Genomic DNA, 14,536 nt, shown 5'->3' with positions numbered 1-14,536 from the left:
CACCCTACATAGACAGAGAGAGAGAGAGAGAGGGACACACACACACTAACAGGCATCACACCGAACACATCCGGACACGCACACGTAAAGGAAGTCTGGCAAAACTCAAAGAGACACAAACTCGGAGCGAGCACACACATCAGTTCACACTTCACACACACACACACACACACACACTTTGAATGCTGCACCAACGGGCATGGAAGTGTGTAAGTGTTGTTTTGGTTGCTCTCACAACATGAGCTTTTTGCGAGTCCACATTGATCCATTCCACCAAAAAAAAAGTCTTACTCTAGATTACCCTGGAAATAGGGAGAGGCTTTTGTGTGAGAGTGTTTGTTGAATGTGCCTGTTTGTTTCCGCCTGTGGATCCATGCGGCTGATAAAAAACATGTTTACCTGTCGTGTGGCTCAACATCGTGCCAAAGCATTCAGGCAGTCGGCACGGCTCCGGGGAAGCCAATAGAAAGAATACAACAAAAAAAACACAACACCCTAATTTGTTTTAATGAAACAGATACGGAGACGGAAAGATATATTGAGAGGATGAGGAGGAAGACGCACAGAGAGAGACAATAAGACAGAGCGGCAGGAGAGGGACGAGATTAAGAGATGCCGTGATAAACTGGTGAGGGCGGCTATGATCAAGATAAACAGGTGCTGGCAGTAGTTGAGACTGTTTGTCTATAAAATCTGGTGAATGTGTGTATAGGAGAGGAAGAGGGGGGGGGGGGGGGGGGGGTGGAATACATAGCATAGTTTGTTTGTGTGCACTCTTGTCCAGAGAGAAGCCCAATCGGCTCAGCTGTGTCACTCACTGCTTAGTAATGCCAGACAGGAAATCAATGTTGCCTGCTGTGTGTGTGTGTGTGTGTGTGTGTGTGTGTGTGTGTGTGTGTGTGTGTGTGTGTGTGTGTGTGTGTGTGTGTGTGTGTGTGTGTGTGTGTGTGTGTGTGTGTGTGTGTGTGTGTGTGTGTGTGTGTGTGTGTGTGTGTGTGTGTGTGTGTGTGTGTGTGTGTGTGTGTGTGTGTTTATCTCTATGTGTGTGTCTGTATGTGCGTCTCCAGACACCCCTGGCTGCCAGTGTTTAATTCTTGGATGTGTGTGTGTGTGTGTTGTTTGTTGTGTGTGAGACAGAGAGAGAGATTTGGTTGCCCACAGGCCAAAGGCAGGCCCATGCCAGGGAAAGCGGTTCAGTGCCATCTTTCTATCCCAGCGCCATACCCCCCCCCCCCCCCCAGTCTCCAAATCAATGTCCCTGCTCAGTTTAGCAGTCGAGACAATCAGTCGTGCTGACGCTGTAACAAAACAACCGCAACTGAGCTGATAACTCTCCGAACCAACTCGGATCAATTCGACCACTGGTCTGTGATTCACTTTGAGACTCCAAAGCAACCAAAGGGGCCACGTTGTTCCATGTTGTCCCTGAATGGTGCAGAGCTGCGTTCGGACACTTCCGAAACATGTTCTATTCAAGACGACGTTTTTTCTTACAATGCAACGATGCACTACTTGAATTGAGAGAAGGTAAACCAGCGATAAGTTGAAGTAATATAAGAGTTACTGCAGAATTAAAGGTAAAGCACAGTTGCATGTCTGCAGTTTTGAGCCTTTGGTTTTACATTTTTCAGCTGCTAATTGCAATTTTTCCGAAGGAGCACATACCTTCCGCCAAGGCTGATTGGCCACTTTATCATCATGTTACATGTACATGTGTTGAGACCAGATACGTGTGCATCATCATCCAAATCCACACCAACATGCATCTGTTGATTGATATGAGCACTCGACTCATTTCCCTAATTTCTCCCTGAGCCTCCTTTTGAATCCAGATGAGTGGGAGCGCAGGATGCTGCTGTAATTTCTTTGATTGAATAACTAAATCTAAAACACTTCTAGAGCTTAAAGCTAAATGTTCTCTTACTGTTTACATTCAATTGATTAGGTTTAAGGCCCAAGATAGAAATGCTATGAAGGGATTTCTCACTTTTGCCAAGACCCAACCGTTCGTTGAAATTTGCACCAAATTGTGCATAGTGCTTAATTGTGCTCTGAATATACCTGATTCTGAATTCAAAGTTTACAAAATGTGTAAAAGCATTTAGAAAAAAGGTTAAAGAAAATATATATAAATATCTGTCTTCACCCTTTAATCAAGTTTTTGCGTAAAGCATTTAAAACAGAGACGTACAAACGATGAATCAGCATTTTTTTGTGCCCTTTAACTGATGTAAGCTCCTGGTTCTAACATGACTGGAAATCAATGTAGTTTCTGAGCTGCCTCCTCCTGCTCCTTATGATGGTTACATTTCAAAGTTAAAGCTTGAAACTGCAGATCTGCCTCTGTTCATTTCTGGACTAACTCTTCTCTTGTACTTCACGTGTTGTTGTGCATATTTATCGTCAAGCTGCATCACTTCACATTGTCATCACGGCTGAATTTCCACCTTGACGTGTAAAGTGTTTGCAGATGAAGCTCATATTTAAGCGAAGCTGTTCATATCTTCATCTATTTATCACTGCATCATCTCCAGTATCGGCTGCTTCCAGATGTTATCCACTGTCTCCACAATAATGTGCAATATTGTTTGAAGCAAAAAGACGAGGGAGCACTACTCTTTATTTTAGTGACCTAATATGCAAATGCAAAAAAGCCAATAAAGCTTTTTAAATCTTCAGATCTGAAGCACTTTAAATGATATTAGTTTTGAAGGCAAAACATATTTGATTCTCGATTTAGAAACTACTTCTACTACATTTGGTTTTCTCAGTCACCTTCTTTGATTTCCCTTACTGGTTCTAATGTGTCTCTCTCTGCAGTGGAAATCACAGCTCTGCAGGAAGAGGAACCCTTTCACTTTCTTTAACAGGTTGTTTCCATCATGTTTGCACGTTTGATCAATTACCTCCTGGTTTGTGTTGCCCCACACGTTTCACTGTGGGTCAGAGTGGACACGTCAGACGTCAGAGATTAGGGCGCTGCCGCTGTGACAGGTACAACTTTCACAGTTCTCAGTGCTGCTCACAGGTCACAGACACTTCAACCCGGAATTAAAGCTGCTGATCTCAGTTAAACTCGAGACAGGGACAATAGTTTTCTGTTGGTTTTCCTGGTTTTCACTGTGGTCACATTTCTGTTGAAATAAAGTATGATTGTGAATCTAACACAAATTTGTCTGATGTTTATTTTTTTATTTTCAGAATAAATTTGTTTCTCTTTTATGTCGAATTTTTCACGAGTGTGTTTAAAGTAAATTGTACTTATTGTTGTTTTGTTAACTGTAGGATGGGCCCTTAATATTTAAATAGTTTATATTTAATTTGCGGGGGGGGGGTAATTAAAACATATCGCTATAACGCACGTGTGGACACAAGTTAAATCACTCTTTAAGCCCGTAAGAAGCTAATTTGACGTGATAGTAATCCGGAGGTTGGATGTGTCCACGATGAATATGGACACTTTGATTTTGAGGAAGGACAGACTCTGAAGTTTGAAAGATATGAGCACTGGACAGACTCGGACTCAGATTTGACTTCATTGTATCATCGTTGACAGGAAGCAGAGGCATTTCCCTTCTTGTCAAATAAATTAAACTGAGCAGCATCACTTATCTCTTTTCATTACAAACCATACAGCCTCTGTACGCCTTGTATATAGTCCGCTATCTAATGAGGTTACACGTTCTGAGATGATGGGTGGGTAACAGCCTGCCAAGCGCAAGGATTAGCATGACACCGTCATTAATTTGGTAACGGGGGAGATGGAGTGCGAAAGGTTTTCTCTTGAAAGGAAGCCAAGCTTTTTTATCATAAAGCGTCTAATATGGGTTGAAAATGTCCACTGTTGTAGTTTTAAAGTGATGCTCCTCAGAGGAAACAGGTTCAGGAGAGTCATACTGGGGATTGGGCCCATGCTTGTGTGAAATGACTAACATTTGTTATAAAATTGTACAACTGGTGCTCCTGTATTATACAGATTTTTTTCAGTAATTCATCCAACTGCACATTTATTAGCGACACAGTTTATCTCTTAAGGGTCTATCACAAATAGGGTGAGATGTGGGGTACGTCTTGAACAAGTCCACAGTCTATAGGGTAGTTATAAATGATATCATTTTATAATCATATATCAAATCATAAATATATTCAGGTCAGGCAATTACAATACAGAATTTGTTTTGATTAAACAAAGATATTTTAGACTATTTATGTTCTTGTCACTCTTGAGCCCTTTTGTTAGCTCCTTCTTATTCTGTAAATATTGCATTGTGGGGTCAAAGTGTGTTTTAAGCATAAACATACAACAGAAGTGAACGCACCATTAAAGTGATTAATCAATTAACCAACAAGGTGGGAGGATGTTTTTTCTAACATTAAACTTCTCAGCTCACCTTGTTAACCTGCTCCTGGTTTGATAAGTGACCCTTCTTTATCTTTACGTGGATTCTGACGTGGGTAGAAAGGAGCTCGACCACCAGCCTGTTGTTTCAGAAATGGATTCCCTTCAAATGCCGCCCTTGTGCTGCTCTGACTTGTGAATATACTTTTTCTGCCCGCTGCGTTTTTTTCTTCAGGCTTGTTCCAGCAAGTGTGTGTGTTTATAATGCTTTCATGGTGTTAATTTACTAAGTGGGGAAATGCTTACTTGTGATTTGAGTATTAAATGTGTTACGCGGGCTGAAATGGTTTGAGGGCGTATTTGCCCCCTTGCTTGGAGTTCTCTTGTTTGTGTTGGGGGGGGGGGGGGGGGATCTCCCACTGGCTCACTGCAAACATTGGTGGAAGATAATTATGTAAATTGGCTGCGGAGATAAAGTAAATATTGTTGTTTCCGTTGCACAAAGCTCACTGACAGGATTATTCCCGTGTTTTATTGGCCTTGTGGCAAACTTAACTAAAGGTGGCTTTTGTCATGCGTAAGATGAGTCGGCACATAAATATTTTATCCACACAACATATTTCAACTGGAATGAGTGAGCTTCCTTTTCTCTGCGGTTCTTTATGTCAGAATTTCACTTCTTCTACCGGAGGGACCATTCAACGAGGCACAAGGACGACGTAGTAAAACAGGACATTCTGTCCTTTGATATTAGAGGTGTTAAAAAATTGCCAGCAAGTTACAAAAGTAAATAGATTTTGCGTAACATAAGAAACTAGAGAAAAGAGCCAGAAAACGACGGGCACTAACTCAAGCCAACATAACTAAACTGACCTGCTCACAAAGGCCACAGGGAGCTTATCAAGACATGGACAGGTCACAAACAAACACAAGAGGGGACTGCACTAACTACAAACATTTCATTTAACGACAAACTTAAGATGTGCAAACATAAATAATTTATCAAAAGAAACCTTTCTACAAAGAAATTAAAGTGTTAAGCAAATGATAAAGACACCAAAAAAATGAATGGTTTGAGACAGACCAGTAGGATAATGTCAGCAACATCTCAAAAGACCATATGACAGAATGTTCACTCAATTGTGTGTACCCAAAATAAAAATAAAACTATCAAACTGAATTGGATTTGAACATGAAGGACTTTGTGTTGTATTTATTTGGGTGTAAAATGTGATCAAATCTATCCAGTGGCTGCTACTGGTTTGGATTTTATCGATGTCACCGCTCAGTCGCTGTCGTGCTGAGCTCGGTGTGAATTTTCTCAATCAGCCGATATAAACTTGAGGGAATTGGCTGTTTGGACAAGAAAGCAACAATGAAAGCTGAGGCCATGTGCGACAGCCCCCGTCATGTGCCTAACAACCAGCTCAGTGCCATTTACTCCCATAATCAACACATTCTATGTGAACAGTTCTTTTCAAGTGAAAAACAAGTCGTCCCCTATTTTTCTACTGAAATCAAACGCATAAATTCAGCCCTATATAAAAGTTTCTTTCACTAGAAATACTTTTAAACAAATATGTTTTGACCGTCCAGTGCGTCAATCTCTAGTTACCACATGTATTTATATTTGGGTTTAAGTAATCAAGAGTTGCTCAACTAACATACTTCATTTTAAGCCTCTTAGATCTTGAAGCACCTTTTCTCACCTTCAGTTTAGATTGATGATAAAATAAAGAAACAGCCACATTCCTTCCTGGTAGTTCTATTTGTTTGTTAGCAGGATTACACATAAATCACACAACCTGGTTGGAAGGATGAGGAACGGGTGAAGGAGGAAACATCTTGGATGGATCTTGATTTTTTTTTAATTAAGTATTCATGGCATTTATATCTATTGCTGTTTTGTGCAGCTTGATAGATTTTTCCGGGGCTGTTTTGCTTTTATTTCCAAATTATTCAATTTAACATGCACTAAGCTTTACATGTTAATACTTAGTTTGCATTAAAGTTATTAAAAGTTGCTGCTAATTTGTGGAATCCTGTCAAATCATTAAAATGATATTCAGATGGGGTCTGCCCGATGCAAACCCTCAGCCGATCAGCCACATTCATTATCAGGTGGCATTTGGGTGGGTGAAATTTGCAACTTTGACTCTGAAGGTAAACCTGCCCGTCGACTGTATTTTGAAGTGGTTCCATCAAAAGCTTCTGGGCGTTTGTTGACGTGACCGTGCAGAGTTTGCCAAGGGGCGAGTGGAGCATAAAAGGTAAACAGGACCCTGTGCATGGCAATTGTACAGTATATGACTTTAATCCCTGGTGTGTTGCAGCAGGGTTAATGCAGGGGCTGGTGTCATTGGGTTGCAGAGCGTCTGTGCTGAGGCCAGAGCTGACAGCTGGTGCTTTGCATCTCACTCAGTTTTTTACAGGGTCAACGCAGTAATATAACACATTGTCTGTATATGTCAAAGGCTCCTGTGCTCCTCATTAACTCCCCTCGTTGGATCGCTGTGATCAGTGGTGTGTGGGACTCACTGCAGCTTTTAGTATGCACTGCACTTTAAGGCTCTACTCAATACTGCATTCCATATATTCCCATTAATTATATATTTGCAGACCTGCTTCTATCTTCTCTGAACACGTAGTAGTAGAAAAAAACCATGACATTTGAGAGTGGAGTGTTTGAAATCGACTTCACCGAGTCGTCACTGTGGATTAACGTGCTGTGTCCTGCAGAGACGGATCAAATCCACTGGATGTAAGTCCCAGCTGATCTTTTAATTAAGAACTTGTTTGTAGTTTCACTTCAGCCACCTGTCTGTCACTGTCACTTAAACCGGGAGACCTGCTGCGAGGAGGTGGGTGGGTGGGTGGGGGGTAAACAGTTTGGCAGTGACAGAGCCGCAGACGGGACTTTTCTGTACTTGACTTTTGTTGTGTTTCCACTCGGGCTCTCGAGGTACATCATCCTGATGGAGGAACGCCGAGCCTGGTTCCCCTCCTACGGCGATACTTTTAAATATTAACTAATGCTGCAGGCAAGACGCCTCAGTGTGAATGCAGATGTAGGTTTATATTTATTTTTGCATGGGGGGGGGGGGGGCAGGGAGCTTACAGGATGTGAGTGTGCACTGTGGGATGGAAGAAAGACTTGTCCCCTGGCAGCTGTTTGACTTCACGAGGACGGGACCCTCTCACTCTCGCGCTTTTATTCTCACACAGATGCTCGTTATGTCCGTCCTGATCAGTGGGAGCTGTACAGTAGTGATTACCTTTAATGACCGCACACACACACACACACCATCCGTCTACCGGGGCCGAGCGCCTGCTGTCACCGAGGTGATGGTCGGCTGTGCAGGACGGAAAGTAAATACAAGATGTGGGAAAGAACAGTGTCAATGTGTGCATAGAACATTTAGCTGAGTCATATCACCTTAAATCTGTCCCTGTTTCTGATGTAAGACCTGGAAATACAACAATTAGTGTTGCATGCAGTAAATGCATCAACATATTATCTAATGTAGGGATGAAAATCACCAACAATTACAAAGATCGATCATTCTCAGAGTCATTTTAGCAGAGGTGGGATCTAACAAAGACATTTAACTTTACTTGCGTGGTTTCCCTTTCGATGACTCAGAGCAGGCACTGCAGTACAGTACAGTCAATATGCATATCTCCACTACGCTAACAAGAAGTCGTGAGCTGGAAATTCACCTCTTCCACACAGAGGGAGCTGATCGTGATGTTACGTTATGAGCTGCAGCTCATCGCTCACTCTGGGTTCGGGTCTGTGCCAGTCACCAGACATCCTCACCTAGCTGACGGGACATTATATCCATAAAATTTAAAAATAAGGGTGTAGAAGAATCGTAGTCTACAGATGATTCAATTGGTTGATTTTTCAGGAGGGAAGCCTCGCTGTTAATGTGCCGCGAGTCTGCTCTCCTCTTATCCATGCAGGTTGTTTTTTGTGTGTCTGTGTGTGAGTGTGTGATTTAATTTTGTTTATTCTTTTGTTAATTGCTCTCGCCTGATGCTTCTGTAAGAGGCCTCAGATGATTTGGCCTCTTCTGAGCTCTGCTAATTGTCTCCTGGCATCTTGAGAACGTGTTGTTTTATCGAGTAGGTGACAAAAGCTACTAATTGACTTTCAAACTCAGGCTAGTCTGAATGTGTGATTAGTGAACTTACAGTAAACCTGTTATAACTATTGTGGGCCACTGTGAAGACATTAATGACATATCACAACACACAATTTGATTACACCTGCTTGTTAGCAAATAGTTACAGAGGTCATCCAACATTATTTGTACAAAATGCAAGAAATGCAGCTCGAAGTGCTTTACACACAAAATACATACAAACAAATAAAATGCCTTTTGAAAGAAAAAAGGGGAAAAAAAGTAAACGGAAGAAGAAAATTATAATTAAATAAAAATGGATGAATACAGAAAAAAAAGAAAGACATAAATTATATAAGCTCAGAAGTGCAGGCAAGTGCAAGATCTAGTCGAAGGCTGAAGTCAAGAGAAGAAATGTGTGTGTGTGTCTGTGTGTGTTTGTTTGTGTGTGTGTTAGTGTGTGTTGCTCAAGTTTCTTAATGCTCCTCTATATGTTCTCCAGGAAGTCCTTAACTTTTTATGTCTTCCTGCAGGACAGGAGAACCGAAACAACGAGCTGAAAGACACTGTAATGCTCCATGGAGCTGAGAGACGTTGGGTGTTAACTCCCTATTGACTCGGCACAACCATGTGACCTTAAAGCAAGAACAGAATTCTATTTTACGTCCGTCAGGAGGGAGAACTGGGCCGACGTGGCTCAGGCTGCAGAGCAGACTTCTTGTGGTCAGAGGTTTGGATCCAACCTTCTCCGGAGAGCGAGCGCGTGTCCTTGAGCTGAACACTGAACCCGGAGCTGCTCCTGATGTTCTGCCATCAGCGTGTTTGTGTGAAGCACTTTATGGATCATTCAGACGAATGAATAGATCGTCCATGAAACTACTGAGCTCACCTGTTTTCAACCTGGAGCTCCAGACATCTTGGCCGCAAAGAGTTTAACAGAGGCTTTATCTCTGCTCGGGTTTAAGTAGAGTGCTGCAGTCTTCATGGAAATATGACATCAAGAAACAAATTGACCCCCAGGACCTGTCATCACCATGAGATGACGTCCTCAAAGACAGTTGGTTGCATTGATTTATGCAGACACTTGATCATCTGTGCATAAATAATGTTTATTCTAAATAGTCAATTAAACACAATTACATTTATTAAAAACAGAAAGAGAGAGAGAGAGAGGATACAAGTAAGAAAACACAGAGAGCTGCTGAATCACAACCCAGACGCTGCTGCTGCTTCAAGTTGTACAGACGGTGAAGGCTTAGCAGCAATAAACAAACACACAGTGAGCATGAGTGGATCTGAGATGAATGTTCGGGGGTTAAAACAACACAACACCTTCCGAAGACGCTGCGTTGTTCTTGCATTTCTCTAGAGTGAGGCAGCCGCTACGTCACAAACCAGTTCACCTCCTCTGCAGGTGCACTGGTTTCAATCACATCAGAGGGATTGTCTCCGTGGACGTGTTTATTGCTCGTCCATCATCGACCTCTGACAGACGTTCATCTCTTTCCTCAGCAGCTGGTTAGACATTAGATACGATTGGAGGTGTGGCAGCTCCTCTTCAGGTTTCCTTGAGCTTTAGATCTGCTGGACTTTAAATGAAAGTGATTAATGAATAGGTTTATATGGTTGGTTAGATGATTGCAAACAAATGAGGGCATTAAATCAGTAATCACAATGATTTAATTCTTGATTAACTGGTTGATGGCAACAAAATCCCAAATAATCAAGTCCCATTGTTGGGAGAGAGAGAAAATCCTCCTCATCATCAAAGAGGGACATGGAAATGTTTGACGTTTTCTGGCACATTATTAAGATGATTTTAATTATCAAATCTTGTGCTGCTTGCTTTTCTTTTCTTGTGTTTTGTGACAGCCTCTAATCCCCAAAATATCCAGTTTAATGTAACAGAGGATTAAGCTTATTTTTTGAGAAACTGAAACCAGGGAATATGTGGCGATGATTAAAACATGATTAAAACTGATCAGTAATCGGTTGGAGTCATCTCCTCTGTTTGTTTCCTGTATGAAAAGTGGCCATGTCTTCAATTCCTAGTGTCAAATCTTGCCTGTAATTGTGTTGCACACTCATTTTAAGCTTACGTTAATGAACCTCAATCTCATCTTCTCTATTTTGAGGATAATATAAACTCACCCACACAGGCTCAGATTACAGACATGCAGAGAAAACACACACACACACACACAGAATATGTGTTTATGTAAAGTACATCTGAAAAAGCCTCTAGCTAAAGGCTCGGTGAGCGAAAATACTCCAAAGAACCAGCTGACACGAACACACCACTGTACCAGACTTGGGCTTATTAATGCACTGAGCGGAAAAAAGTAATTAAATGAGTCATTGGTCCATTGCATACATTAATGCAGCATAACATTGTTCGTCTGAATGACATCAATTCATTTCGGGATTCAGAGCAACACAGATCTTCAGTGTAGTTTGAATGCAGCGCGCCGTCGAGCCGCTTTCTCATCGTAAATGCCTGGAGCTGTGAATAATTGAGAAAAGGAAAAAAGAGAGAGAGAGAGAGAGAGAGAGAGAGAGTGCATTTCTCTCTTTTTTTTAAATGTATTGGTTTGAAAGAGCCCATTCCTTTTAGAGTCATCCATGATGTAAGGCTGCAATTATTGTTAGTCGATTTATTGATGCATCTATTTGATTAATCAAGCGACGTCCTGCATTACCGTGAAGTTTGTACATTGTTGGATTCATAGGTGCGTCCATTTTGTTGCAAACAGTTTTGTTGTCGTCTTAATGTCTTGTTGTCAATCACAAACTAGACAAGTCACTTCCTGTGAAATTTAATCTAGAGTCCAGCAGATTTATCGGTCAGCTGATCATAGTTAGCCGAGCTTTTTAAAACAATGCTGAAAAGATCTGTCCATTTAATGTAAAGAATATTTTCCTATATATTCTAATTCTAAATATTTGGGTCTGTGTGTTTTCTTTATATTTATAGATATTGATAAGAAAGCTAATGGTTAAACTGTCAAAACATCAAGCCGCAATTATTATACAGATCTGCGGATATATAAGTATCACAAATGTTTTACTCTGTAAAAACATTATTAGCTTTGAATTCCCAAAATCCATTTCAGTCGAACTCTAATGTCGACCCTAGAGAATGTCTGTTTTCTGTAGTCTGAATATTATCTCTGTTTAAAATATGTAGAAAAGATGTCAGTGAGGGCGGCGACTAGACATTTCCATTATTGATTAATACAACTAGATTGTCTGCAAATTATTCAGATTCAATATTTAGTCTATTGAATGCTGCTTGTGTTTGGAAAATCCCTCTTTACGAAGCTTCCAGAACCTGAGGTGACTTTTTTCCTAATCGATGGCCTGAAAGAAACAAAATGAATCTGTTAAAGAAAACAAAAAAATGTGAAATGGTGAAAAACCTCAACAGCAGCTAGGAGCCATGAACGCTCGATCTTCGACCCTCAGGAGTCACTTCAACGATCGTCTGTCTCCACTGTCAACCAACCAATTGATTAAATGACTAATTGTTAGAGGAATAAACTGTGAAGTTATTTACCTGCGACATTATTAAAACTTGAGGCATTTTAATCATTCATTGAATTTTAAAACTGTCACTGAGCACATGTCACTGTCCAGCAGGTGAGGAGGAGGAATTTGCAGCAAGTTCTCTTTAATTCCTTTATTTGCAATCAGAGTAACATTTTGGAGGAAACCCGTGACCATTAGTCACGTGAGATAAACACAGGTCTACAGTTGGGAAGCCTCCACTATCGATTCTTCTCAATATGCTATACGTCAACCTTGACGGGGGATGTCAGCCGCCTGCTGCCTCTCTGACAGAGATTAGGTGTTGCTGTCAAAGGTAAAGAGTATTCCTCCTCCATCTGTTGGCACCTTTTGAAAAGTAATACATCCCCACTGAGAAGTGCATTTAAAATCCTGCACTTTGCTGGATTGATTCATCAGCTTTAACTCAAAGGAACATTCCCTCCTCACACAGGAGCCATTTTTGCTTTGGCTTCTAAAATGACATGGCCCAATCCAGTCTGATTATTCACAGGAAGCGCATGTCACCAGTTAAGATACAGATTAAGATACATTTATTCATCCCAAACACATGCACAAACATGCACAGACACACTCATGCAACTGTGGGAAATTTGTCCTCTGCTTTTAACCCATCTGGTGCAGGACACATAGAGCAGTGGGCAGCCATGTTCGGCGCCCGGGGAGCAGATGTTGGGGAAATAAGGTGCCTTGCTCAGGGGCACTAGACAGGGTTGGGAGAATACTCTTGGATTTTTGGACAGATCCAAGTGTTGTCCATCCAGGTTCGTCTTTCTGTTGTTTATCCGTCCAATGGCAGAGCATGTGGGAAATTATTGGCTGGTAACAAGCTGAAAAACAATAACAATGAGAAGAGTATATATATATATATATATAAATATATATACATTATATATACTTTTCTTTAGGAGCATTCAAGTCTATTTTTCTGTTGTCAGTCTTCCCACACTGCTGATACAGGCTGGCAGAAACATTTAACCCCTGCGAAACGAGGTGAAGGATGCATTATGCATGTCCATGAAGGGGTCACAGGCCAGTCCCTCAGCTTTGGAAATAGTAAAGGCTGCCACTTATGCAGTAATAGCTGGGAGGGGGAAAGAAAAACAAAATCCACTCCCTCACTGGTCAAAAATGACGATTAAACTTGATCAGAGACTCGATCAGGGGACGGACGACGAGGTACAGTCAATATACCAAGCCGACCAATGTCTCTGCTGTCAATAAGGACGTGTCACCTTGTTTTAAAGCATCAAATAACTAATTAAACTAAGCTCACTGAAAAATTGAGTTGCTTTGGAATCCCTTTTAGGGACCAATCATGGCATCCCTCTTTAAATAGAGTCCACAGAACGGAAATGAGGCCAAATTATCCTGGATGCTAATGCTACTTGGCTATTTGGAGCCAGAGTCTCCGTGAGTCTCAGCTGTCAATCACAACAACTACCTTTTAACTACTTCTATAACCATTCTCACCCATGCACTAACATGGAGGAGGTGGGGTTTATGACCTTTTTCTGTAGCCAGCCACCAGGGGGTGGACAAGGGGCTTCGGCTTCACTTATGAAGGAGTCGTCCATATTTATACCAATGGTCAGTGTTTGGCACAAGCAGGGTCTTTTATTACTTGTAATCTTTGGCTTTTCGGTGTTGAGCAAAAATACAATAAAAACTTAGACCTCTTCAAACTTCGCAAAAGTATACAACAACTCAACGGAAAACGGAACGAGGACGATCAATAAACAAGAAAATAGAAGAGAGCATTAGAAAAAAATCAACCATTTTTAAACCACATGAAAGAACCGGTCTGATTCAAAAAAACATCTTATCTACACATAATGATACAAACAAACCGGAGGATTATATTGCGGCTGCGTTTAAAAATGTCCTTGAAGGCTTCATGTGATTCAAAAGAGGAGAACGACAAAAACATGTGGCCACATCCTGTGTGTTGTATCTGTCAGTAAATGAGACGTCGGGTTTGTGATTTGTGCTCATGTAACGAGCTAATGTCGTTAATGCTCCTCTCACTGGAGAAAAGCTTTTTATTAGAGATTATCGCGCCCTGGAGTCTTTTTACTCCACATTACACTTTAGAAATGAAGCCGACCTTGAAACTTTGGATGCAGACATGTCTCCGAACACTTTCTCCTGTTTGCATGCCCCCCCTCTGCCTTTCTCTCTTTCGTCTGCCCCGGCTCGGTTGGAGGGAAGTGGAGAAGATCCATGTCCCTGGAAGAGTATTTGTCAGTAACAGATCAGCAGGAGCTGCGGCGGTGGCAGGTATCTCCATCACCTCCGCCGGTGCCTCTCCTCCCCTGCATTGATCAGCCCCATGTGTCTGGCTAAGTGGGGTCTGGGAACACGTCAGCTGCCTGCGGGACCCCCCATTGCAGATCTGCACTTGAAGCTCTGCGGAGACTTTGGCTTGTAGCTTAATAATTATAATCGTAATAACTTTATTTCTATATCACTTATCTAAACAATAGAACAAAGACCTTCAAAA

Source organism: Platichthys flesus, chromosome 12 (assembly GCF_949316205.1).
Source record: "Platichthys flesus chromosome 12, fPlaFle2.1, whole genome shotgun sequence".
Lineage (NCBI taxonomy): Eukaryota > Metazoa > Chordata > Actinopteri > Pleuronectiformes > Pleuronectidae > Platichthys > Platichthys flesus.
Note: the sequence above shows the minus strand (reverse complement) of the source record.